This window comes from Arvicanthis niloticus, chromosome 4 (assembly GCF_011762505.2).
Source record: "Arvicanthis niloticus isolate mArvNil1 chromosome 4, mArvNil1.pat.X, whole genome shotgun sequence".
NCBI lineage: Eukaryota > Metazoa > Chordata > Mammalia > Rodentia > Muridae > Arvicanthis > Arvicanthis niloticus.
In genome coordinates, this window is record NC_047661.1 from 40,709,984 (window position 1) to 40,737,445 (window position 27,462).

The window sequence follows — 27,462 nt, forward strand, 5'->3', positions numbered from 1 at the left end:
TTATTTACGCATCAAAATAAGAGTCGATTGGCTCCTTGATGTTTTGAACACGTGACACATGCAGCGTATATCAAAGCTTAAAACGAAGCAAACTGATGCTGCCACCCGCTTTTGCATTTACTCTTGAGTTGCGGGACACTCTGCTGGTTTTAGCAAATACATCGATGGCTTGATGATGAGGGCAGTAACCTTGCTGCTGAAGACGAATGGGATGGTCTTCCATCTGGTGTTATCAATTGCTTCAGCAGTCCTTGGGCCACAGGAAAAGAATGCCAACAGTTACCTTTTTGTTGTTTTCTGCTTTTGGAGACAAGGTCTCACTTCATGGCCCAGGTAGGCCTGGAACTTGGAATAATTCTTCTACCTCAGCTTCCCAAGGGTTGGAATTACAAGTAAAAGCCACCGTGCCTGCTTCCTGCACTTATCTTTACCTGGCTTTGTGCTTTATGTAAACTGTTTATTCTTTATTATTTTCTTTTTTTGAGAGGATCAGGTGACAAGAAGAGAATGACCTAGTATATCTTAACGATTGAACACAGCCCATTATGGTTCGGTTAGCCATCTGAAGTAGTGTTTAATGAAGATGATATTGCATTCTTTAAAAGGTATTTTTAATATTTTTCATAAACAAAGAACAATTCAGATAAGAAACAACTGCAGATGGCACAATCATAGCTTTATCCAAAACATTAAATGAGTGAAAAGATGATAAAATGATAGCCCCCAAATCAGATACTTAATATAAAAATTAAACACCAATGCTTCTCTCTATATATTTAGATCTGTGTGGACGTGCTGCATAACAAACAATCATTTCCTCTCAGACGCCCAAATGGTAGGGTTATTATTAGTAACTAGTGAGGCTGATTGGAGAATGACTGGGCAGCGACTGGAGGAGAATTTCAAGGTGTGGGGATCATCTATCCAGTCAATAAATGCTTTGGAGATGGGGGAGAAGGTCTTAAGGCCAGGCTGATTTCAAGCTCAGTTGAAGCCTGGGCTTCCTGAGTAACCTGCAGATACATGGCTTTCTGCCTGCTTATTATGTGGGAGGCCAGAAGCAACCTTTCAAGCTGAGCTTGGAAGGGTTTACCACCTGATAAGACATTCATGGGGTAGTGATGTCATTCAGCTCCTCCCTCCCCTAAGTCTGGTTCCACCAGCTGTTCAAGCCACCTCTCTTCCCTGGCCTTATTTTTCCTGTTGACAGCTGCCAAGCTTATACAAGCACCAGTGTTAGGTCCTTCACACCATTGTTCAGACTCAAGTTAGGCCACTGTTGATGCCTGATCAAGAGAGGTCTTTTGGGCCAGGGATAAAATTTACTGGTGCAGTATTTACTTACCTAGGGTATGTGGGGCTCTAGGCCCAATCCCAGTTCTGATAAGGGAAAAAAAAAAAGCTCAATTTATGGTTTAAAGCAAGTGGTTCTCTGATGTCATGGCATGTCATATACATACACACATACACATACATCCCTATGAACATGTACATGATAAATTAAAAATATAAAACAATTTAAATACATATCTTCAAATAATATTAGATATGAAGGTGGATTTATTCATCATATAGTATATACCCATAGCAAGTCCTAATTTTTCCATGCAACTGAAGACATCTCCAGATCCTGCTAACTGAAAATTTTAAATTTCAGCTATTGTACTAATACTAGATAATAGCATATGCTATTGTACAGAGTACACAGACACATGCCTTTGGTGGTGACCCTGTGAGAATCGGTAGGCAAGCCTATTCAGAGTCCTCTTATAGGAATGAGAAAACCAAGATCCACAAAAGAGCAATTAATAACAAGAGAACCAGGGTTTAGATCCTATACCCACCCCCATACCCTTCCCCATTTCCACCCAGGACTTTCAAATTCTGTTTTTGTTGTAACTTTTTAAGAATATCAGTCTTAATTACTTCCTCTTGTGTGGGCTGGACAGGTTGTTCCCTGCCCCAAGTTCTTTTGTTTTGTTTTATTTTGTTTTATTTTTGAGATGGGGGCATCACTGCATGGCCTAGGCTAGCTCCTACACACAAGTGATCTTCCTGTCTCAGCCACCTAAGCAGCTGGAACCATCGCCTCTTGTCACCATGCCCAGCTAGAATTCTATAATTACCATCCATGATGGTATCAGTCAAGGCTCTTCCATGATACAGACTGCAAAGTCAGGAGTTCATCCAGATGTTAAATCAGTGTGACTAACATTGAATCCACAAAAAAAAAAAAAAAAAAAAAATAAGACTGGTTATTGATTTTCAAAGAAAAGACATCTAGGTTTTCAATCATCTACTTGCCTTTTAAGTCTTCAAAACACCCCCCACCTCATTGAAAATAGACTTTTTTTCATACAATATAAAATTTTCTTTTTCTAATTAAATATATCTTAGACCTTTCAGCAAAGAACAAAGTTTTATCTAGTTGTTTTTCAGCTTAAAACTTATTATTATTGCCAGGCATGGTATGGTACACCTCTTTAATCCTAGCATTTGAGAAGTAAAGGCAGGAAGATCTCTGTAAGTTGGAGAGTAGCCTGGTCTACATAGTAAGTTCCAGAACAGCCTGGGCTGCATAGTGAGAACCTGTCTCAAACAAACAAACAAACAAACAAACAACAGCAGCAACAACAATAACAGCAATAATAGCTATTATTATTATTTTTTATCATTATTATCATTTTATTTCTTGTGTGGGAGGGGCGGTGGCTGAGTGCCATAGCACACATATAGAAGGACACCTTTAAGTTGTCTGTTTTCTTCCTACTGCTGTGGAATCCAGCGGTCAGATTCAGGTTGTCAGTCCTTCATGCTAAGTGCTTTTACAGGCTGAGACAAGTTGCTGGGCCCTAATGTTTTCATAAGATTCTTATATAAAAATCTATTTTTCCCATCAGTCCTGCTGCTCCCACCCACATGCAGAGTGATGGGACTACAGGAGTGTGTCACCCCACTTGGATGGAATTCAGGGTGAACTGAGCAAGCCGTCTAGCCACAACACCACGGTGGGCCCCTCTTTAGAATAGAGAAGTCTTCCATGAAAGCCATTAAACAGTTCTACTTTTGTTGATTCAATGCTAACTAGCCAGATACCAAGTTATTGTTTGTTATCTCTGATGCTGAACCCCTGATATTGCAGTCTATATCAGGAAAGAGCCTTGATTGACACTGTCATAAACAGTAATTGCAGAATTTTTAGATAGGCATAAAGGCAGAGCCTGTAGTCTCTGCTGCTTAGGTATCTAAGACAGGGAGATCACTTGTGAGCAGGAGCCAGCCTAGGCCACACAGTGATGCCCCATCTCATAAACAAAACATTTGGGGGCAGGTAACAAACAAAGAAAAAAGTGATTTTTAATAAGATGGAAGTAAATGTTTGGAATTTGATGGCTCTGGAACAGTCTATGTTGATTCTCCTGCAAAACTTTCCTCAGACACTCCATTCTCTGAAATATGTCACCTGGGTTCCAAGACTTTTTGTGTTTATGTTTAAAGACACGAGGAAGACACAGAGACTGCCAGAAGTCTCCATCTGTTTGCCTAAAAGCACAAGCGTAATCTGGCAAGCAATTCATCCTTGGTTGTGAATCTTCCTCTGAATTTCTGCCAAATTAGTAACTGTAACTGTCTCCAAAGCAAGCTGCTGGCATAGAAGAGACCCGCACCCCTTTTATCAAAAGGTACCAAGGGCCTTTGTGCAGAGTCCAAACTTTTAGCTTCAGGCAGTCATTTCCCCCTTTCACCAGAGGCTTTGTTTTCATTGGCGAGACATTAAGAACGTCTCTTGCTGGTATCTTCCTTAAAAGGAAACCTCTACCAAGAAAGACCTCAATAGGATTGATTCCTGTACCAGTCGCATCAAGCTGCAGTTTGGGCATCAGTTGAGTAAAACAAGAACATTCTGTCCTTTTGTTATCGCACAACCAATTAAAAAAAAAAAAAAAAAAAAAAAAAAAAAACAAACATCACTTCTATTAGAAATTTCCATTCTTCCGAAAATGTCAATGGGGATGGATGTGTTGCTTAATATTGTCAACCTGACAGGACTTAGGATTGTGGACAGGACAAATCTCTGGGCGTATCTATGAGAGAGTTTCTAGATTAAATGAGGTGGGAAAACCAAGCCTGAAGTTGACCTCACTATTCCATGACTGGAGTTCCAAATTAAATAAAAGGGGAAAGCGAATGGGACGCCAGCTATCATCTGTCTGCTTCCCAAAGGCAGTTGCAATACAGCCATCTTGTGCTCCAGCATGCCCTCCCCACCATGGTGCACTGTACTCTTGAACTGTGAGCAAGAATAAAACCTTCCTTGGGAGAGGGGAGTATTTTTTTCACAGCAATCTAATAGATTGCTAATAGCACCAGGAACCAGATGCTAGTTAGATGAGCAAGACATGCAGGAGGGAAGAATGCCTACAAAGGTTGAAGAGGAGAAAGAAGCCATATGGAATGTACCTGTGGCACAGCTGTAGAAAGGAGGAAAGGAGGATTAGGCATTGAGATCATGGACTACAGTACAGCTCTAAGAGAACGATCTCAGGCTGGTGTGTATGCCACCACTGCCCGACACAAAAGTCTATTTAATGAACATAGTACACACTAAAGGCTAGCATCCCATCTCTGCAGTATATTGCTTGCAGGTTGGTACTTCAGTTCATTCCTCACTCTGCCATCTATGAGTACAGATTCTTTGCCTACGTGTATGTCTACGCACCATTTGTGTGCTTTGTACCCATAGAGGCCAGAAGTAATCGAATCTCCTGGAATTGGAGTTAACAGGTTGTTAACTCCATGTTGGTGCTGGGAATTGAACTAGGGTCCTCTAGAAGAGTAGTTTGGTGCTTTTAACCCCCAAGCCATCTCTCCAGCCCCATTAGTTAATTCGTTGTTTGTTGTTGTTGTTGTTTGTTTTGCTGTAGTTTGAGACACAGTTTCACTCTGTAACCCAGGCTAGCCTAGAGCTCACATCTATCCTCTTTCCGTAGTCTTCTGAGTGCTGGGATCACAAGTAACACACACAGCTGATTTAGTTTCTCTTACATTTCAAAGCAAAGTGCAAGTCTCACCATGAAGCAAAAATCAGTGCCCACATGAAAGAAGCCTATTAGAGATAAATGGATATAAAGAAAGAACGAAGGATGAATCGGACACACTTAAGCTACTAGATGCTACTGCAAGGTCAAATCTACTCCACCTTGGGACTGGCCTCCATTTTAAAAGAAAAAGAGCCTGAAAAATTAACCTACAGCTGAACCCAAGCTGCACCCAAGTTCCAGAAGGAATGACATGGTTTGTCTTTGGCCTATACCTCAGAGTTACTCCCTAGCTACTCCCTAGCAACAGCCAGTCAAGATTAGTCTGATGGTTCCAGAAGTACTTTCAGACCGTTTGTGATTGTTCATGGTTTTGCTTCCTAGCACTCACCTGTTGACTTAAGGGACAACATTTGTCAAAATAATCATCCAATTAGATGCTTGCCAAGCTGGAACCCCACTCACTTGTTTGCTGCTTGCTATAAAACCGTGTGCTGCTGAGGGCTGGGGGCTTCACCCTCCAGTCGTGCTCTATCAGGGTCAGAGGTGGGTCCAAGCTCTAGCTTTAATAAAAAGACCCTAGTAAGATGGCATCAGAATTGGCTCCTTGGGGTTCACAAATATTTTGAGTGGTCATAACACTACTTCTGTTGAGCTACTAATTATAGGACCTATAAATTCCTGGCCGGGCGGTGGTGGCGCACGCCTTTAATCCCAGCACTTGGGAGGCAGAGGCAGGCGGATTTCTGAGTTTGAGGCCAGCCTGGTCTACAGAGTGAGTTCCAGGACAGCCAGGGCTACACAGAGAAACCCTGTCTCGAAAAACCAATAAATAAAAAAAAAAAATCCTATTACTGTGTGAGCTGATATAATTTCTCTTAAGTTGACCCAGTGTCTCATATGCAAAACACAACAAAGGAAAACATAAGTGTTCATCGTTGTCCATTTGAAATGTAGAAATAACCATAAAAATACCAATTTGTTATTTTTTTGGTCCTACCTGGGCTTCTTAGCTCTCCTGTAACACACTGATTTCCGTGAAGCCCTGTATCTCATGAAAGCCTTCTTACCTCCTGGTTGTGGTTTGAGAAATGTCTTCTTCTATAGGCTCATAAGCTTGAACATTTGATCCCCAGTTGGTGATGCTGTTTGGAAGGCTATGGAATGTCGCTAGGGATGTGCTTTGAGGGTTTATAGCCTCAACTAACTTCAACTCTCATTTTTTGCTTTCTGTGTACAGTTGAAAACTGTGACTGGTCAACTTCCTGCTCCTGCTGACATCCTGCTGCCATGCCTCCCCACTGTTATGAGCTCTTTTTCTAGAACCATAAACCAAAATAAGTTCTTTCTCCCTTAAGTTGTTTTTGGTCATGGTATTTTATCCCAGCAACAGAAATAAATTTAAAAAAAACAAAAACACCCTATAGTGGTTTAAATAAGAATGGTTCTCATAGGCTCTTGCTTTTGAGTGCTTAGTCACCAGGATATAGCACTATCTGAAATGATTGGGAGGTGTGGCCTTGTTAGAGGAAGTGTGTCACTGATGGCCGGCTTTGGGGTCCCAAAAGCTCAAGCCAAGTCCAGTGTCTCTGTCTTCCTGCTGCCTGCGGGTCTGAATATGAAACTCTCAGTGATTCTCCAGCACCATGTCTGCCTGTGTGTTGCCATGCTGCCCACGATGACAATGGACTAAGCCTCTGAAACTACAAGCAAACCCACATTAAATGCTTTCTTTTATAAGACTTGTCTTAGTCATGGTGTCTCCACCCAGCAATAGAACACTGATTAAGACACACACACTCTCTCCTCTCTTCTCTTCCCCCTTCCTTTTTTTCTTTTTCTTTTTTTATTTCAGTTTTTTCTTTTTTTTATTGTTTATTTTATTTATTTATTCTTTCTTTCTTTCTTTCTTTCTTTCTTCTTTATTTATTGTTGCTACAGATTAAAACCAGGGACTTGCATGAGTGAGGCAAGCACCCAGAGACTGATCCTTACCTCCATCCCTGGATATACCTCTCAATGTAAAAAACCCAGGCATATATGCTGTAAGCTACCTTCAGTCTTCTAATTCTATCAAACTGGGACCTCTAGCCTCTAGCATCTAAAAATTAACACCTAAACAATGGGAAGAGGAGGAAGGTAGCAGATGGCTGTACCCCAGCGGCCATTCTCCTCTTCACTCTATTCTGTCTCACCTGTCCACGTCTTCCACTGGTCATAATGGTGGACATTCCGGTGATGGCTTGTTCCCTCCGGTGGATCTCCTCTCCAGTGATAGTCCTTTACATTTACCCAGCTCCATTCCTGGAAAGGGATGGGGGAAAGAACAAAGCATAGTATACTGTGTTACCGTCTTGACCTAAGTTTGGTACTATGGTTGGAAAACGAGTGGCAGGTTCCCTGTATCAGCCAGTGGTCCTAAAAGCCCATCCAGGTCACCAGAGAGCTGAGGCTGACACTCAAGCCAAGCAGTGTGATCCTGCCTGGCCGGCTCTACCTTTTCAAGTGTCCCTAGATAGCAAACAACCTTAACGATACTAACCAGGCTCATGTCATTTGTTACCTTGTCTTGTATCTATTTATTTGTGTGTTTGTATGTAGATGTGTGTGCATGCACACATGTATATGGCCCAGTGCACGTGTGGAGGTCAGAGGACAACTTGCAGGGGTCAGTTCTCTTCTACAGTATGTATTCTAGAGATTGAACTTAGATCATCTGGCTTGGTGGCAAGTACCATTGTCTTTTCCATTGCTTTCCCAAGATTTCATTTCTTTCCTGTTATGGTTTGAACCCGGGGCTTTGAGCATGCTAGCCAATAGCTAAGTACAGCCCCAGTGCTATCATTTTTAGAGTCCTTAAAGTATTTCTGGGTGTTCAAGAAATAAAAACCTACTGCTTTGAGTTTGTCTTGGGTTTTTATTTTCAGTTTTTGTTATTGTTTGGTTTTGAGGGAGGATCACAATAATATAATATAATATAATATAATATAATATACACAGGGATGGGAACCTGTGATATAATAATGATCATACTCACTATCCCCCTGCCTCATCTTCTGAAGAAGACCTATCTCTTAGCCTTTTCACAACTCTTTGAGAGTGAGCAGTTGACCCGAGCACAGATATTATTAAATCCTTGACCCAAGGTTATCATTTTAGAGCTGTGTTACATTTAGAAGAATTTTAAAAATCCAATTGTAATATAGGCTTACACATGAGGCAAGAGAAAAATGGCGCTAAGAAGAAAGTCAGGATGCATCTGAGATAATGGGTATGAGCTTCTCCAAAGCCACAGACGGTAAGACCTACCCAAGTATGGGAATGGCCTCCTCAAGGAAGAGTCATCTCCACTAAACCATTTTAGATGTGGGAAGCACAAGACACCTAAAAGAAAAGAATTCCTTGACCCACACTCAAATGTATCTATTAGAGGTCATAAATATCCATTTGCATAATGCTAATTAAACAGAAGTCTTCCAAACATTTTTCAAAAACAAAATCAATTATTTTAACAGAATATTTAGAACTTTGTCTATCTGGTGGATCCATTAACAACCCAAAAAGGAAAAACAAAGATAATCCCATGTTGAAGAATTATTTGAAGAGAAAAAGAAAAGAAAGACAACTAGGGAAAGTTGTTGAATGCTTTGAATATTTTTGTGTATCAAGCAAAGAATGTTCTGCACAGTACTATTTTTTTGTGAGAAAAATTATGTGCCCTTAATTAAAACTTGTTTCAATCCATAGTTTGAAGACTAACCTACAGTTCCCATAACAATCCAAACTGTTTCAAATAAGATAAAAATATTTTTATATATTTTTAGTTTAATATTCAGATAAAGTCCTAGTCAAATTTGTTTCTATGACTTTTTCACTTTTGAGTAGATGTCCATCTGAGGCTCTTACCCTACATGTTTGTTGTTGTTGTTGTTGTTGTTGTTGTTTTTCAGACAGGGCCTCACTGTGACACCCAGGATGGCCTACTTGAGACCCTTCTACCTTAGACTCCCATGTGCTCAGATCACAGGTTCCCATCCCTGTGTCAACTGTGCACTATTTGTGAGTGTGTATATTCTACTTTTGATAAGAGGATTTCCTGTTATCTGAAAAAAAAAACTTTCATTCTTTCTTACAGAATACAATATATACAATGTCAACTAAAATTACTTTAGTGGCAGCATTTTAAAAGCTATGTTATGATTTGAATCCTAAATGTGCCCTCTACCAAGGGCTTACAGTTTCAATACCTAGCCCCTGTCCTGTGTTAATATCATGAAGCCTATAATGCCTTTAGTGGGTTGGGCCTGACTGGAGACATTAGGTCACTAGGTTGAGACTTTGAAAGTTATGCCTACCCCTGATTCTGGCCAACTTTGTCTTGTGAACTGTCACCTCAGGTTCCTACTGTCACCAGTAGACTTACCTCTGACACCTTGACTTCCCCATTAACATGTACTGTAATCATCTGGAACTGAGAGGCAAAATTTTTCTTCCCTTAAATTGTTTCCATAAGGGATTTTGGCTATGCCAAGCAAGAGTAACTAACAGCCTATCAAGCCAAATGAAATGATATAGTTTTCACAGGAGTAAAAGCTTTTAGTCCGAGGTTGGATTTGTTTGTATGTTTGTTGCTTTGTTGTTGAAGTTTTTGTTGTTTTCTGTTTTGTTTGTTTGTTTGTCTAGCTATATATCCTGGGGTGCCATCAAATGTAGGCTAGGCTAGCTGTGAACCCTGAATCCTCTTGCCTCAGTTACCCTTGTGCTAAGATTAAAGACATGTGTGGTCATGCCTAGTTCTGCCAAATACTCTTTTATCAGTAGTTATCAACTGCCTGCTCTGTACAACACAGAGTGCTAAATTCTGTGGGAATCATCGAGATAACAGTCTATAATAAATATATTATTATACATTCAAAGTTGCTACCATCACCAAGTACTAAGATCACCTCCATCACTTCTACCATCTGCAGCTCTCCCACCATCACAGACAGCATCACCATACATCAAGCTATTTTTTGATACCTTTGCCACTGCCCACTGTTGCCTCAACTACCATCCTCACCTCCTTCTCTATAATCATTATTCCTAACACTGTCACCAGTACAAATGGCAGCAGCCATATACAGCAACAGTAGACAATATATTTATTATGAAAATAGCTATATAACATTTTGCTATGCTAAGAAGAAAAATTTTAAACATGGAGTTTATTTGTTTTAATTAATTTCTTTTTGTTTTATGTGCATTGGTGTTTTCCCTGCCTGCATGTATGTTGTGTGAGGGTGTTGGATCCCCTGGAACTGGTGTTTAGACAGTTGTGAGCTGCCATGTGGGCCCTAGAAAGCAGTGCTCTTATTCATTGAGTCATCTCTCTAGGCCTTGCTAAGAGAAAAATCTTAAGTTGAACAGAATTGTAAAATTTACCCAATTATCTGATTTTTTATGTCGATAGATAGATAGATAGATAGATAGATAAATAGATAGATAGACAGACAGACAGACAGACAGACAGTGTCTTAACTGTGAACAGACACCATGACCAAGACAAGTCTTATAAAGGACAAAGTTTAATTGGGGCTGGCTTATATGTTCAAAGGTTCAATCCATTATCTTCAAGGTGGGAGGAGAGCAGAATCCTTGCAGGCATGGTACAGGCAGAGCTGAGAGTTCCACATCCTCATCTGAAGGCTGCTAGTGGAAGACTGACCTCCAGGCAGCTAGGGTGAGAGTCTTAAGCCCATGTCCACAGTGACACACCTACTCCAACAAGGCCACACCTACTCCAACAAGGCCACACCTTCTAATAGTGCCACTCTCTGGGCCAAGCATATACAAACCACCACAGAAAGATAGAGAGACATGTGAGAAATGGGGCTTTGAGAGGTAGGCTTGTGGCTTGACCATGATCAGTAGCCCAGGACAAGGACAGATCACAAGCAGAGCTCCATGTCCTAGTTGGTCACATCCCTGTAATCCCAGCACTTGGAAGGTAGAGTCTGGAAGATTGGGAGTTAACGTATTCTTCAGCTACATCAAGAGTTTTAGGCCAGCTTGGACAACCCAAATCCCATGCAACCTCTAACTATAAGATTAGACCTATGTAAAAATGAAGCAAAACAAAACCCCAAAAACACCCCAAAGAATTCTATGCTTTTGATGCATTCACTGCCCCAGAACCTTCTTCTCTTTCAACAGGACTCTTCCTATACGAAGATCCACTAGGCACTGTCAACTGAGGATGAAAGAACACCCACCGCACCTATCAGGCAGGTAGAACACTGAAGAAAAGGGGAAATGGTGTGGGATGCCTATTATCCTGGTACTTGGAAAGTAGAGGCAAGAAGATCAGAAGTTTGAGGTTACCTTCACTTAAAGAGGAAGTTGGGGGCCAGCCTGTGCTACATAAGAACTTGTCCAACAGGCCAACAAGCAAGGTAAAGAAAAGAGGCAAGTGAAAAATGTCTCCCAAGCCCCCTTTGGCAGCTTAGTGTACTACTGGTTATATAAAGGAAGAAGCCATGCAAGAGACTAGGCTCATATACTTCCTGGGAAATAATCAAAAGACTGTCCTGGAAAGAGAGTGGTATTTCTCCTTTGGGTAATGCCTTTCCTCTATCCAACAATAATACACAGGACTCTGCACTTTTAGCCAAATAGTGCAAAGTACCTAGCAAATGTTCAACTCATGAATCATCAGAACAACAGAGAAAGGACAACTTCTGGAAGGACGTAAACAAACAGTACTCATGATCATGGGTCTACGGGAAATCATTCTAAGATCAGGAGAAATGATACAGGGCTCGCTGAAGCACACCACTGGCCGGAACCCTGACCACTGGCCGGAACCCTGGAGCAGAGGATGTTTCTGAGTTGGATGCTAAGATATTCTGGACAGGAATATTCAAAGGCAGACGTGGGCCAGAGTAGCCCTTGATCACTTCTTCCAGCTCTGGATTTTTAAAAGATGTTTAATTTTTTTTTAAGTTTTGTTGTTGTTTTATTTGTTTAGGGTATAGAGTTTCATCGTGTAGCCCTGTAAAACTTGCTGTAAAACACCTGCTTCTGTCTCTCCTTCTGAGTGCTGGAATTTAAGACATGTGTCACCAAACCCAGTCAACGTTTCCTCCCAAGCTGGTTCAAAGATTTGCATGTGTATTAGAGAAAATTTTATGCCCTAGGATACCTCAAAAATAGTTTTTTTGAAAACAAGTATTGACAAAAAAAGTTAATTGACATCCAAAACATTTTATGTTCAATGATTGCAAAAGTTGCAACTTCTAGTTCCTCCTGCTTACAACTTTTAAATGTCATTTTATTTCATTTTTCTTTTTCTTTCTTTCTTTCTTTCTTCTTCTTTTTCTTCTTCTTCTTCTTCTTCTTCTTCTTCTTCTTCTTCTTCTTCTTCTTCTTCTTCCTCTTCCTCCTCCTCTTCTTCCTCCTCTTCCTCTTCCTCTTCTTCTTCCTCTTCCTCTTCCTCTTCTCCTTCTCCTCCTCCTCCCTTCTTCTTCCTCCTCCCTTCTTCTTCCTCCTCCCTTCTTCTTCCTCCTCCCTTCTTCTTCCTCTTCCTCTTCTTCCTCTTCCTCTTCTTCTTCTTCCTCTTCTTCTTCTCCTTCTCCTCCTCCTCCTCCCTTCTTCTTCCTCTTCTTCCTCTTCCTATCCTTCTTCTTCTTCCTCTTCTTATTCTTCTCCTTCTCCTCCTCTCTTCTTCTTCCTCTTCCTCTTCCTCTTCTTCTTCTCCTCTTTCTCCTCCCATCCCCCTCCTCCTCCTCTTCCATTTCCTCTTCCTCCTCCTCCTTCTTGAATATAAGGGATATCTCTGAGTGCTGAGATGCACTAGTAATGTTGGGTATGAGTTGGAGTTTTCACCTGGGATGGAGGAGCAGACCCTATTACTACTGGTGGCTGGCAAGCCAACATTCTCTGGGCTTTGAGTAGCCAGTAAGAAGGCCTCTGTGAGGGAGGGTTCATCACCCAAGTTCTGTTACCAAGAGGGGACACAATGGTCCAAAGGCAACAGCAAGCAAGCAAGGAGCAGCTGATGTGTTTTGCACAAGTTGGTGGTGGTTTTTTTAAACAAAATCTCAACCATTTAATTTTACTAATGAAGACTGGAGAACCAGGTGCTGGAGTGAATGTCTGCTAGCTCGAAGAGGTGAGAAAGCACCCAGCTGATCTTCCCTCTGAGCCAAAGTCCCAGAAGGAATGCTCTTCCCTCAAAGAAACTCCTTCAAACTGACTATCAGTCCCTTCTACCTTCTGTGTATCTTTCTATCTGTCCTCCTGACTCCCTCTTACTCTATATTTTTTTCTTAATGACTCTATGCTCACTTTTTGTCAATTGGTTGCTTGCTCTGTCTCTTGATCTACGGTTGACTTTATTTAATCCTGTTTACAATATTCAAGCAGAAAGTTCTTAGATTAAAGGGTGTATGATAGATAAGGCTGAGCCACACCACAACTAAAAACAGGTTTTTCCAGTAAACAATCAAAATCTCAGGGTCCTCGGCGTGAGGAAATATCCTGTAACAAGTGGGTTTTTAAGGAGAAAAAGAGGAAGTTTGTACTATGGTGTGTTGGTAAGTCTTGATTGGTCATTTTAGCCAAATAATGAATTTTGATGTTTTGTCTCAGGAATGAATCAGAGGCCAAATAAGGGAATGGACCTTGGGAGCTAGCTTTAGGAACCTAATCTAATGTTTTAGTAAGGGACAGAAGGGAGAGGCAAGGCCGACAGTTGCCATTTCTGCCATGCTTGGGCTTTCATACTGGACTCTATTTTTTGCCTTATATTTTGAGACAAGAGCAAAAACTTAAATTTAAGATCAGTTGGAACAGTAGCTAAGAAGCCTGAATGGCATTAATACATTTAAAGCTCCTAACTAGTACCTCTGGATGTATTATAGAAAATTGTTAACAGTGGATAATACTGGAAAGGAAACCGCAAAGCTGGGATCAGGGATAGGGGCATGTCTATCCTTAACACTCTTTGCAATTCTTGGCCATATATAGATGACTATCCAAATGAACAAGAAACTGAAAAGGCAAAATGCCTGACATACAATCAGCCATTTAACAAAGGGGAGTTTCCTTCAGAATGTGTCAAACCCCAGTGACAGGTTAGTATCAAGACAAGGATGGAATCCAAAATTTAATTCTGCAAATTTTTGATTTTGTATTCGCATGCACACACACACACACACACACACACACACACACACACACACGGGCATGTGGAATATATGCGTGCTCTCACAGGTATGTAGCTGTGTGATGGAGTGGGGGTGTGGATACCAGAAATCAACAGCTATGAGCATCCTTTTGTATCGCTCTCCACCACAGTTTTGGAGACAAGATCTTTACTGACTCTGGAGCTCGCTCATTTGGCAAGACGAGTAGGGAGCTATTTCTTTTATGTATTTTATTCGTATGTGTGAATGCCTGTATGTATATTTGTGTAACATCTGCTTGCATGGTGCCCATGGAGGCCAAAAGAGGGTTTAGATGCCTGGGAACTGGAGTTGTAGACAATTGTGAGGTGCCAGGCAGATGGGACATGAACACAGGTCCTCTGCTATTGCATCAAGTGCTCTTAGACATTGAGTCCTTTTCTAGCCTGTGGGAACTCCTGTCTCTACATCCCCAGAGCTAGGATTACAGGCACATGCTAGTATACCTGGCTTTTGATGTTGTCGTTATGAATCTCAACTCAAATCTCATTCTTGTATGACAAACACTTTACCAAATGAGGCTTCTTTCCAGCCTCCTTTCTCTCTCTTTCTTTCTTTCTTTCTTTCTTTCTTTCTTTCTTTCTTTCTTTCTTTCTTCCTTCTGTCCTTCCTTCCTTCCTTCCTTCCTTTCTTTCTTTCTCTCTCTTCTTCTCTTTCTTCCTTTCTTTCATAGTCTAATCATGTAGTTCTGGCTAGCCTGAAACTCACTGTGTAGACAAAGCTGGCCTTGAACTCAGATATCTACCTGCTTCTGCCTTCTAAGTGAGAAGACCAAGAGCATGTATCACCACTTCTGGCTCAACTTCTTATAGTCTCACCCTTTTCTTTTTTGTGTTTTGATTGGTTGGTTGACTGGTTTATTATTATTATTATCATTATTATTATTATTATTATTATCGTTATCATTATTATTATATTACATCTAGACCACAGTTTTCCTCCTCTCCTTCTAGCCCCTCTTTCCCACTTCCCCTCTCCCTCAGATCTACTCCTCCTCCATTTCCCTTCAGAAAAAGGCAGGTCTTTCGGGGATAGCTATCAAACATGACAATAAATTATAATAAGACTAGGTACAAACTATCATATTAAGGCTGGACAAGCAACCCCGTAGGAGGAAAGGGGCCTCCCGAGCAGGGAAAAGTATCAGAGACAGCCCCAGCTCCCACAGTTAGGAGTCCCACAAGAACACCAAGCTAGACAACCATAACATACATATATGCAGAGGACTTAGATCAGGTCTATACAGACTCCCGGATTATTGGTTCAGTCTCTGTGAGTCCCTATGGACCCTGGTTAGTTGAATGTGTGGGCCATGTTATTGTGCTGTCCTTGAGCTCTCTGGCTCAATCCTCCCTCACCCTCTTCTGCAGCCTTCCTAGAGCCTGCCTAATGTTTGGCTGTGGGGCTCTGCATCTGCTCCCATCAGTTGCTGGATGAAGCCTCTCTGATGTCAGTTGAGCTAGGCAACTATCTATGAATATAGAAATTTTTGTTTAGGAATCATTTCATTGACTTTTCATCCTAGGTGTGCTTGGTCTTATCTTGTGTCTGGGCCATCCAGCCTCTGGTTTCTGGCCTTCTAGGCAGTGTCAAGTGTGGACTCCCTCTTATGGCAACTGTCAAAAGAGCCTCAGATGTGGAACTCCACAATTTGTCATATAAAGTTAGGGTGCAAAATGAAGAACGTGTAGCCCAATGTGGTGGAGTGAGTCTTTAATTTCAGCACTTGGAAAGCAGGGGTAGGTGGATCTCTGTGAATTCGAGGTCAGCCTAGTTCCAGGACAGCCAAGGCTATACACAGAAACCCTGTCTCCAGCAAACCGGTGGTAGCGCAGCCCGAAAGGCTGTAAGGCGTCCGCCTGCGCTCTCTCTCTGACCTGCGGGTTCGAATCCCGCTCGCTCCAGCGCGTTTTCTCCCGCGTCTCATGGGGAAAAAAAAAAAAAAAAAAAAAAAGAAAAAGAAAAAAGAAACCTGTCTTAAAAAAACAAATCAGCAGCAGCAACAAAACAACACACATAGTGAAAAGGAGGAAGGTGTAAACACAGGGCTAGGTAGGGCTTTTATTGCTGTGATGAAACACTATGACTAAAAGCAAGTTGGGAAGGAAAACGTTTATTTGACTTACACTTCCTCATCACAGTCCATCACTTCACAGTCCATCACTGAAGGAAATCAGGACAGGAAATCAAACAGAGCAGGAACCTGGAGGCAGGAGCCAATGCAGAGGTTGCTTTACTGGCTTGCTCTCCCATGGCTTGCTCAGCCTGCTTTCTTATAGAAATCCAGCATCGGGGACATGGCACAGGGTTCCTTATGCCCACAGACCTCCGGAGAAACTTAGGAATGCTAAGCACTCAGGATTATCTTTCTACTAGGAAAACAGGTAATAACCTGTTCTTTTATCCAGAAAGCCAGGACTTAGAAATGATTGATAGCCTGGTGATCTGTGTTATCTGTTGGGCCAGACCATATCAAGCTCCTACAGTGAGGACCAGAGGTGGCTAGTAACCTAAATGACCTTTATAGCCAGGGGCTACCCAAGCTCTCACAATCAGAACCAGAGATACTTAATTGTCTAAATGACCCTTACATTATCTGTATAGCCAAATGCTCCCCCAAACTTTCACAGCCAGGATAAGAGGTGGCAATATAACCAGGACCAGACCAGATCCTTCGCTAGGTCCTGAAGCTACAGGCAGCCTATCTCTAGAACCCATCTTCTTAGAAGAAATGGCAAGTCCGGTTTCACTGTAATTAACACTTCCTTGGGCACTGGGAATTGCATTACACCAGGAAGCTTTCCCCCAAATTATACTGTGTTTAAATGTGTTGGGTATAAACTGCTTGATATCAGACTCCCCAAAGTCTTTATCCAGGTTACTAAAGTCAATCTGAACTGAATTTTCATCCTCGTGTCTTCTCCGTTTGCTTCCCTGCCTGGATACCTGCAGGGTTCCTCTCAAGCCAGAACCACTGGCCCAGGAAAGGCACTATCCTGGTCCACAGTGTGTCAGACCTTCCCTAGTAAATCACTAAGAAAATCACCTACATATGGATCTTGTGGAGGCATTTTCTCAATTGAGGTTTCCTCCTTTCAGATGACTCTAGCTTGTGTCGGGTGAACATAAAACCAACCAGCACACTTATTGGGATCAGAATCCTTGCCAATCTTTTTACCTCCAGTTTCCCACTGCCCAGGCTAATCCAAATATAACCCCCTCCCATTGTATTCTATAGGAAGAATAAAGTATAAAATTGGCCAAAATAGAGATTGAATGTAAAGTGTTTTCTGACACATGAAGATTTTAGCCACCCAGAGACTTCTCTCTTGAGAGCTGCCAGCACGCAAGCTGCCATTAGTCAACTTGAGGACATGTGTTTGGAAGTCTGTGGTGTTGTGAAGGAGTCTCACAAAGTGGGAGCCTGGATCCCACTGCTCATCTGGGCTGCACATGTTGTTTACATCTATAGCCACAGGAAAGGTGATGAACAACTCAAATGGGTTTTGCCAACAAACAGAAACATTTACCGCACAGCAGTTAATGACAGCCAATACATTAAAAATTAGTAAGAAATTAATAAATACATTTCCAAAACTATTCTAAGATGCATTTTCTGATTCGAGTGCTTTAATTTGAGTTTCTGGCACAAAAATAAAACCTGATTTTTTTCAGAATAAATCATTACAGTAAGCATATCTTTCCAGGAACACTAATTAAAGATGGCTGACAACAAGCAGGTTTGCCTTTACACTTCCATTAAAATAAGAATATTGCATTTTTTTTTTTATCAAAACAGGAAGAAATAATGAGGCAACAGAATTTTTGGAGTTAAAAATTGGCCTACTTATTGAACTGAGAAAACTAAACTGTAAGTCAGCAGAAGGGAAAACCAAGAAGCAACCCTACATTGAACAGGAGCGAGGCCAGAGCATTCCCTCAAACACACCCCACCAAGCAGCAGACTTGAAGCCCACAGAGAGTACAAAGTGGACTATGAACCAGAACTGAGGGACTAGGCAGAATTAAGGATGGTAGTGGGATACCGAGAGTGTGTATGTATGTATGTATGTATGTATGTATGTATGTATGTGTGTATGTATGTGTATGTATGTGTGTGTGTGTGTGCATGTATGTATATGTGTGTGTGTATGTATGTATGTGTGTGTACATGGAAAAATGATTTTTGTGATTGTTTTGCTCTTCAGTTAACATTTAGTCACTGGAATGTGGGCATCCAGGAATAACTAGCCTGTCTATAAAGAATAGATTTTTCTCCCTAGAAAACTCAAGAGAAGAAGAGGAAGACAAGGAAAAGGAAGAGGAGAAAGAGGAGGAGGAGAGGAAGAAACGATCCTTCCCCAGTAAACAGCCCTTGCAGGACTCAAGTTTAACTTGAGACTCGGATAGCAGGGCAGGGCTGCTTACAACTACTTGCAGCTTCAGTTCCAGGAAATTCAACTCTCTGGCCTCCACAGGCACTGGGCTCAAAATAAAAACATTAGGGGCTGGAGAAACTGCTCTTGGAAAAGACTTAAGTTCAGTACCTAGGGCCCATATGGTGGCACACACACACACACACACACACACACACACACTCAAATATACACTCAAACACACGCATACATATACATATAACTAAATAGTTTTAAATGTTAAAAAGTCAGATGACATGAAAATAAAAAAACGAAAACTGACCTGGGAACAAAGGGGACTAATGGGACAAAGGGGTGGGAGGCAGAGGAATGCCGGGGTAGAGGCTGAGGGTGCTCCAAGCACATTACATGCTCGCATGGAAATGGCTTTAGAAATCCAGTACAATAAAAATTTTAATGTAAAACTTTTTAAAAAACGAATATATTCAGAGAAGTGAAGATATTATAAGAATAGCATTGTAAGAATAGCATAATAATAAAATCCACTAGAGAACAAGTAAGAATTGTTAGAAATTTCAAATATAAAAACAGAATTTAAGGGTGATGGTGGCACACTCCTTTAATTCTAGCAAATAGGAGGCAAAGGTGGGTAGAGTTCAAGGCCAGCCTGGTCTACAGTGAGTCCCAGGATAGCCAGGGCTATACAGGGAAACCCTGTCTCGGAGAGAAAAAAAGAAAACAAAGTGAAACAGGAGGTACAATTCTACAAGGATGCCTAGGAGAAGAATCTTAATTACAAAAGAACATGGTAGAATAGGAATTGAAATCAGATGCTCACCAAGCAGTGGTGGCGCCTTTGATCCCAGCACTTGGGAGGCAGAGGCAGGAGGATTTCTGAGTTTGAGGCCAGCCTGGTCTACAGCCAGGGCTATACAGAGAAACCCTGTCTCGAAAAACAAACAAGGAAGAAAGAAAGAAAGAAAGAAAGAAAGAAAGAAAGAAAGAAAGAAAGAAAGAGAGAGAGAGAGACAGACAGAGAGACAGACAGAGAGACAGACAGAGAGAGAAAGCAAGCAAGCAGATGCTCAATGCTTTAGAGTTAGGAATGAGTAGATTGGAAGACATTTCTTCTTACCCAGGTGTGAGAAATGTTCTGTTTTGTTTTCATTTTCTGTCCAAGGTAGCTTGTCTCCCAGGACCCAATATTCTGTAAATCTCCTCCATTTTAACGTCTTTCACCTAGTGAAACTTTTATGCAAATCTTTTAATGTCTCCCATCTGGTAAAATTTGTGTTTACATAGACATTGTCCCCCAAGCACCCCCCACACTCCCTACCCCTACCCCCACCCCTGCTCTTACACCCTGCAGTTGAACCCTTACCCCTTTCCTTCATTTTCTTTGTACTAATGCTTTTAAAATTAACCAGTCATGAAGACTGTGAAGTTGAACTTCAGCCAATGAAAAAGAGGTACAGGCACCGCCTTAATAAAATCAAACGACCTTAAATAAAATAAAAGTCAAGCAAATTTCCTGTCCCCGTGTGTGACCTAGCCTGGTTTGGGGTATCGTGTGCCATTTTTGTAAGAATAAATTGCCTTGCTAAATTACTTGCCTGCTCTGTTTGACACTAAGGTTATCAGGGACGCCATGCTAAAGATGGCTAACAAGAGTTCAAGAGTGCTTCTAACACAATAGAGATGTCGTGGTCCTCACAGCAATCCAAAGAGACAAAAATAACTAGCACATGCTTTAGTTACACATACCCAAGGTGAGGAGACAGGCTAGAATTCAATACTAAAATTCTTTCTTGTGTTCTTTCATGCCATTGAGAAAAAATATTCATAAAGCCTCCAGGTATAATGGTGCATGTTTTTAAACCCAGCACTCAGGAGGCAAAGACACCGAGCATCTCTGAGTCCCAGCCCAGCCTGTTCTACAGAGCAAGTTCCACGATAGGCAGCCAGCATTACACAGGAAAACTTTGTCTTCAAAACATAAACAAAAAGTAAACTTTCCAGTCCCCATATTAGTGAAGCTCAGGCCTCCTTTGGTTGGTTCATGCTTTTGAGGGCTGGCGGGGCTGGTTCTTGACACATTGGAGACAGATCCAAAAGGCCTCCTGTGTGTTAGGCAATTCTGACCCTATCTTACCCCTTTTAATTAAGACAGTTGAATGAGTGAGAGAGAGAGAGAGAGAGAAAGAGAGAGAGAGAGAAAAGAAGAAAATAAATAAATAAATAAATAAATAAATAAATAAATAAATAAATAAGACAGAAAGGAAAGGACATGACTGCTCGTAGGTATAGTGGAGGAGAAAGTTTATTATAGATAGAAGGGAGACATAGCCAGAAGCAGACACATCTTGGAGAGCCCAGAGTGGTCATGACCCTGGACCGTGTGGGAAAAGGGGGAGGAGGGGAGGGTGAGAGAGGATCCAAGTGCAGCACCCACAAGGTCAAAGGAACAAAAGGATCAAAAGAGGAGCAGAGAACAGGTAACCAAAATATCTGAATTATATAGGAAAGATCCTTTGGAGGAAGGACAGCCCAGTCCCTGGGCTGAAGAGCTCAGGGTACAGGTATGCCAGTCATACAAGTAGGGACTGAGGGATGCTGGGAGAAGCTGGAAGCTTTGATATGCTAACAAATGTCCACCTTGATATGTTAAATAGGCACCTGTCTTCTCTCGCTGATTTATTATGCTTTATTAATTATTACTCAGGGAGAGAGTGTGGAAATCAGAGGACAACCTTTGGGACTAGGGGTCAATCAGGCTTGTGTAGCAAGTACTGAGCCCTCTTCTTCACCTTTTGAACTTCTTAGAGACAGAGATATGAGTGAATAAAATGTATTTTATATGTTTATAATTTGAGAGGGAGATCAAGAAAGGAGGAAGATCATACTAATGTTATTATTAAATAAGGTTTGGCTCATCATGCTTTTAGAGAAGTATTATCTTGGCTAGCTGGCATTACATTTTATGGAAAGGAAGGCCATGGGGCTGAGATGGACCTCAGTGCTAGAACTCAGTATATGCAAAGCTCTGGGTTTGGTCCACATCATCTTGGAGGGAATGGGGGGATGAGAAAAATGAATGTATTTTAAAAAGAAAGAAAAGGAAAGCTTCTAGGGTAAGGGTCCAAAAGAAAGTGGCAATGATTTCATTTTAATTGGCTTTCTGCTCAAATGCTCAGTGTGTGAATGCTCGAAATGAGACAGAGTTTGCGTGAACGTTTATACGTTGGCCTGGCAGCCATCTTTATTACATAAGCCGACCCCACCCCCTGCTGGTTTTTCCATATTAACATACTTCCATTGTTCTCTGTTGGGCCTGCAGTAACTTTAACTCTCTTCCAGATGTTTCCTGACATCAGCATTCAAGATGTGCCGGCCAGATGTGTTTAGAATTGCGGGAACTCTGTGCTGCGTATATTAGTTATGCAAATGGAAAAGTGAGGACGAGAAGCCAACGTGGAGGATGAAAAGAGCAAGGCAGAGGCTGAGCCAAGTCTCTCCTGGCACATGCACTTGAGGTAGAAAGCCAAGAGAGCAAGCTGGTTTTGATCAAAAGCCTCTAGCAGTCTACTGTCCACACTGAGGGGTTAGTGTCCCCAGTTTCCAGGTCAGGCCCGAGGTTCTGGAAGCTTACACCATCCATTGGGTAACCATACTGAATATCCACAGATCTAGCAACCACTCTGACCTTTGTTTTACTTTGCTAACAACAATAAAATCTTCATAGATCAAAGAACGGTTCCCCCCAATGTAGTCCTTACTAAGTTAGTAGCTATTTTAATGGGGAAAAGGATACAGCAGTCAACTGATTTGAGAAAAACGTATGCAAAGTTAAAGCGGGGCTGGGGCGATAGTTGAACAGTTAAGAGCACTTGCTGCTTTTGTAGAAGACCCATGTTTGATCTCCATCACCAACATGGTGGTTCAAAATCTCCTATAACTCTACTTTCAGGGGATTTGGTACCTCTTCTGATCTCTGAGGACAGCAGGCACAAACTTAGGGCACAGATAGGCACATAGGCTAAACACTCATATACAATAGTTATGCTTACTATATTATATGCAATTGTAATTCATTCTATATTACATATCTCATTATAACAACAACACACATACACACACACATATACATACACATACATATGCCTAAAAAACATTAAGCAATTCTCTTTCCTGAGCACTCTCAGGGCTTCTGCTGTTTGTATGCACAGTGAAAAACTTATGGTAACACTTTTCAAAGGCGCCAGGGCCCAACAGAAAATTCTAGACTAGAGGCCACATAGGTTTTTAGAGCCAGTCATACACCCAAGTGAGTATCTTTGCACATCTATATTTAAACAGTCTGCCACTGAATTCACAGTTGGTCTTTGTTTCGGCTCAGCTCCAGCTCAGTTTTCCTACATTGTGACAACATGGTCTGCATTCACCTAAACTCGAGTGACACAACTGTGACCATCCTCCCTTTTCTCTGTCCCTAGGCCCTCTCCATCTATACCATTCTGCCACAGAAGGATACTGCTTCACCTTCTGGGCACTGCTGTGGATCCAGAGGTCCAATCTCACATCAGAATCAAAGCTGATACCTCAGCATTTCCACCTGTGTGCTAAGAATACAGGACCTGGGTGTGCCAGTAACTTAATTCCCATTCTCTTCAACAAACATGTCTCTTTTTCTCAAACTTCATTACTTAAAGTGGTATACCACAGTTTCAGGAGGGTCAAAGGAATATGATTCTTTCCTTTTATTCTTGGTTGGCTACATGTTCATTTGTTTTGTAATTATGGCAAAAAAGAAGTATAATATCGTCACCATTTTAAAGTGTATAGTTCACTAATGTTAAGCATGTTTGGTAGTTTCTGGTTAAAAGCCTATACTTCTTAGTTTCCCTTATGGCCAGAAGTGGGGACTTGGGAGAAAATGTGCTACAGTCGTTTTCCATCCTTATGAGGGTCACAGCCATCTGACTTGGTAGGAATTCTCTCATCCACATGTATAGCATAGGACATATGGCTCAGTTTCCTGTGAGTGACATAGTGCCCTACCACAGTGTGATCAGTAAGCATGGTCCTACATGTCTAAGGTCAGATGTGCCTCTACTTTTCTGCCTTTTCATCTTTTTAAGATGCCTCAGAAATCTAACCATATTCACACTGTCATTCAGCCTGTGAACCATATTCACCTGTCATTTACAATGTCATTCATGCCAGAAGCTTTCATGTTGTACAATTGAGGGACTAGGCATTAGATGGATTCCCTGATGGAACTCAGATAGGGAGAGATCATAAAGGTGGTCATCTTCTAAGATTTCCAAGAGGTCTGGCTTCTTCCTCATCCTCCTGACTCCTTAGGAATGGTTTCATTGATTTTGTTTTGTTTTGTTTTTTGGCCAGTTATGTTTGGTGCTATCCTAGGTCTCTGAGCTACTCAGCCTCTGGTTCCTGGGCATTCAGGCAACTCCATGTGTGGGCCTCAAGTTGGACCTACTGGTTGGTTGGCCACTCCCACAAGTTCTGCCCCACCATGATCTCTGAGGGCAGAACAAATTGTAGGTTGAAGGTTTGTGGTTGGGTTGATGTCTCTAGGAAGGGCAAATAAAATAGATTTTGTAGGTGGACTAGGGTTGGGTAAGGATGGAAACAGGAGGGATCAGACAGGAGAGGGGATGGAGGAGTACATTATAGGAGATCTGACTAGAATTAGGGAGGGTGACAACTTGGGGCGATGTGGAAATATAGTGCAATGAAAACCCACTGGAATCTACAAAGGTGACCCTAGGAAGACTCTTAATAATACTGGATATGGAGCCTGAACCAGCATCTTTTGTCCAAGTTTTGATGGACCTGGTTTAGCATCTATTCCAGATCAATGTTACACAGCCTAAGTAAAAGATGACCTGAACCAATCAAATTCCTCCTCTCTCAAGAAAGTGTTTTGACAGTCACAGACTTAAGCTGCCTTTAAACTGTGAACTAGGACTGAAGATTGAATAGAGTTGGAGCATTGCTCACCTGGGGTCATATCCACAAAAAGAAGAAGGATGGCTCAGCACACGAAGGCACTTGCTGTTAAGCCTAATATCCTGAATTTGACCCCTGGGACCCACAAGGTAGAGAGAATTGACTCTCTCTGGCTTCACCAGGCATACAGTGGCACATGAGTGCCCATGTGTGCACATATGTACATATATAAATAAACTATAATTTTTAGAAATTCAGAAGGTCCCATGCTCCACCAGAGGCCAGAACTGCAGGTATACCACCTGCCCACTAAATACACCCACTCTCTCAGTGTCCATCAGCAAACCTTAGAACCTTGACTGTCCTTCTCCTCCTTGTTGTCATGACTCAGCTCCCAACTTGGAGACCCCCTGCTCAACCACAGGACACACTGGCTTTCAGAACTCCAGGTAGGCTACATGCCCAGAGACTCCCCTTCTCTCTCAGTTCTTCACCCACCCTATGCCCAATTTCTCCACTCGTTCTCATTACTGTGTCCCAAACATGAACACAGGCAGAGACCCACCGTTGACCAGAGTCCCCCATAGCCATCAGAAGCCCAGCCCCAAATTTGGATCAAAAATTGGTTCTCTGAGAAAATCAACAACAAACAAAACACTTATTCAAGCTAATTAAAAGACTGAGAGAGAATATCTAAATTAACAAAATCAGAAATTAAAAAAGGAACATAGCAACAGACACCAAGGAAATCCAAAAAATCATCGGGCCATACTTTAAAAGCCTGTGCTCCACAAAATTGGAAAATCTGAAAGAATGGATTCTTTTCTTGAGAGCTACTACTTACCAAAGTTAAATCAAGATCAGATAAACAAACTTAAATAGACCTATAACCTCTGAGGAAATAGAAGCAGCCATTTAAAGTCTCCCAAAACAAAACAAACAAACAAACAAAAAAAGCCAAGGGCCAGACAGTTTTAGCCCAGAATTCTACCAGACTGTCAAAGAAAAGCATTATCCAATACTCCTTAAATTATTCCACAAAATAGAAACAGAAGGAACATTGTCAAATTCATTTTGTGATATCACCCTGGAACGGAAACCTCAAAAAGATTAAACAAAGAAAGGGAATAGTAGAGCAATTTCCCTTATGAATATAAATGCAAAATTACTCAATAAAATACTTGCAAACAGAACAACAACAACAAAAGCAAGCAAGCAAACAAACAAAAAACACATCAAAAAGATCACCCACCATGATCAAATAGGCTTTATCCCAGAGGTTCAGGGATGGTTTCAGATGAAAATCTGTCAAAGTAACTCACCGTATAAACAAACTGAAAGAAAGAAAGAAAGAAAAAAAACACATGGGATTATCTCATTAGATGCTAAAACAGCTTTTGACAAAAATCCAAATTCATTATAAAAATCTTGGAAAAACATACCTAAACATACCTAAAAGAAAGTATACAACAAGCTTATAGCCAACATCAAATTATATGGAGAGAAACTTAAAGCAATTCCAGTAAAATCAGGGACAAGACAAGGTTACCCACTGTCTCCATATCTATTCAATATGGTACTTGAAGTTCTAGCCAGACCAATAAGACAAACGATAAAGAGATACAAATTGAAAAAGAAGAAATCAAAGTATTCGTTGCAGGTGATATACATAGGTGACCCCAAAAAGCTGATAGATATCTTCAGAGATGTGGTTAGATACAAGATTCAGAAAGAATCAGTAATCCTTCCATATGAGAAATGGATCATGAAAGACATTAGGGAAATTACAGGCTTCACAATAGCCACAAACAATATAAAAATATCTTGGGGTAACTAACCAAGCAAGTCACTGAAGAAAGAAATTAAAGATGTCAGAAAGATCTCTCAAGCTCATGGATTGGTAGAACTAACTGTGTGAAAATGGCCATTGTACTAAAACAATCTACAGATTCGATGCAATGAAAGGACACTAGTCAACTTCATATGGAAAAACAAAAAACCCAGGATAGCTGAAACAATCATAAAAAATAAAAGGATTTCTAAAGTATCACCCTCTCTGATGTCAAGTTGTGCTACGGAGTAATTGTAATATAAAACAGCATGGTATTTGCATAAAAACAGACACAATTAATGGAATTGATCAAGGGAATTATCCGAATCAAAACCCAGACACAAATTCACAGAGCTATGGACACCTTTTTTTTTTTTTTTTTTTTTTTTTTTATAAAGAAGTGAGAAACTCAATGAATAAAAAAGCATCTTCAACAAATGGTGCTGGTCTAATCGGATGTCGGTATGTAGAAGAACGCAAATAGGTCCATGTCTACCACCCTGCACAAAGCTCAAGTACTAGGGGATCAAAGACCTCAACATAAAACCAGATACACTGAGCCTGAGAGAAGAGAAAGCAGGGAATAGCTTTGAATGCATTGGCACAGAAGACAAATTTCTAAACTGAACACCAATAACATGGGCTCTCAGAGAGTCAATTAATAAAGCAGACTGCAGGCTTAGATTTTTCAAAACCTACTTTAATAAGGGTTCTCAAATGTTTTGACCCCCCTTCTAGCCCACTGTCCAAAGATAAGGGAGAAAAGATGGTAAATAGGACAAGGGGATATGAACCTGTTTAGACGTAGTTCTTTGAGATGATTTCAATCTCAGTTGTCAGGATACCAGCAGTCCAGGTCAGTAGTGTCAGGATACCAAACACAAATCAGCAGTGGTGGCACTATCCAGCCACTAAACAGCCAGGACTCCACTGAGTTTGCATGAGTCAGAAGGAGTAACCACAACCAGCTGGAACACCAAAAGAAGTTCTCTGCTGTGCCTCTCTCAACAGAGCAA

The 27,462-nt window shown here is 41.2% G+C and overlaps 1 long non-coding RNA gene across 2 annotated transcripts; it reads right to left on the reverse strand.

Annotated features, from left to right (window-relative positions):
• LOC143441879 (uncharacterized) lies at positions 1 to 27,462 on the reverse strand. Of its 2 annotated transcripts, none has more exons than XR_013109621.1 (4): positions 27,241 to 27,462; positions 7,235 to 7,343; positions 1,346 to 1,380; positions 1 to 250 (listed from the first exon to the last, which is right to left on the reverse strand). It is a non-coding gene; the product is annotated as an uncharacterized LOC143441879 (long non-coding RNA). The 2 variants fall into 2 exon arrangements; XR_013109622.1 differs by lacking the exon at positions 27,241 to 27,462 and adding an exon at positions 25,868 to 25,952.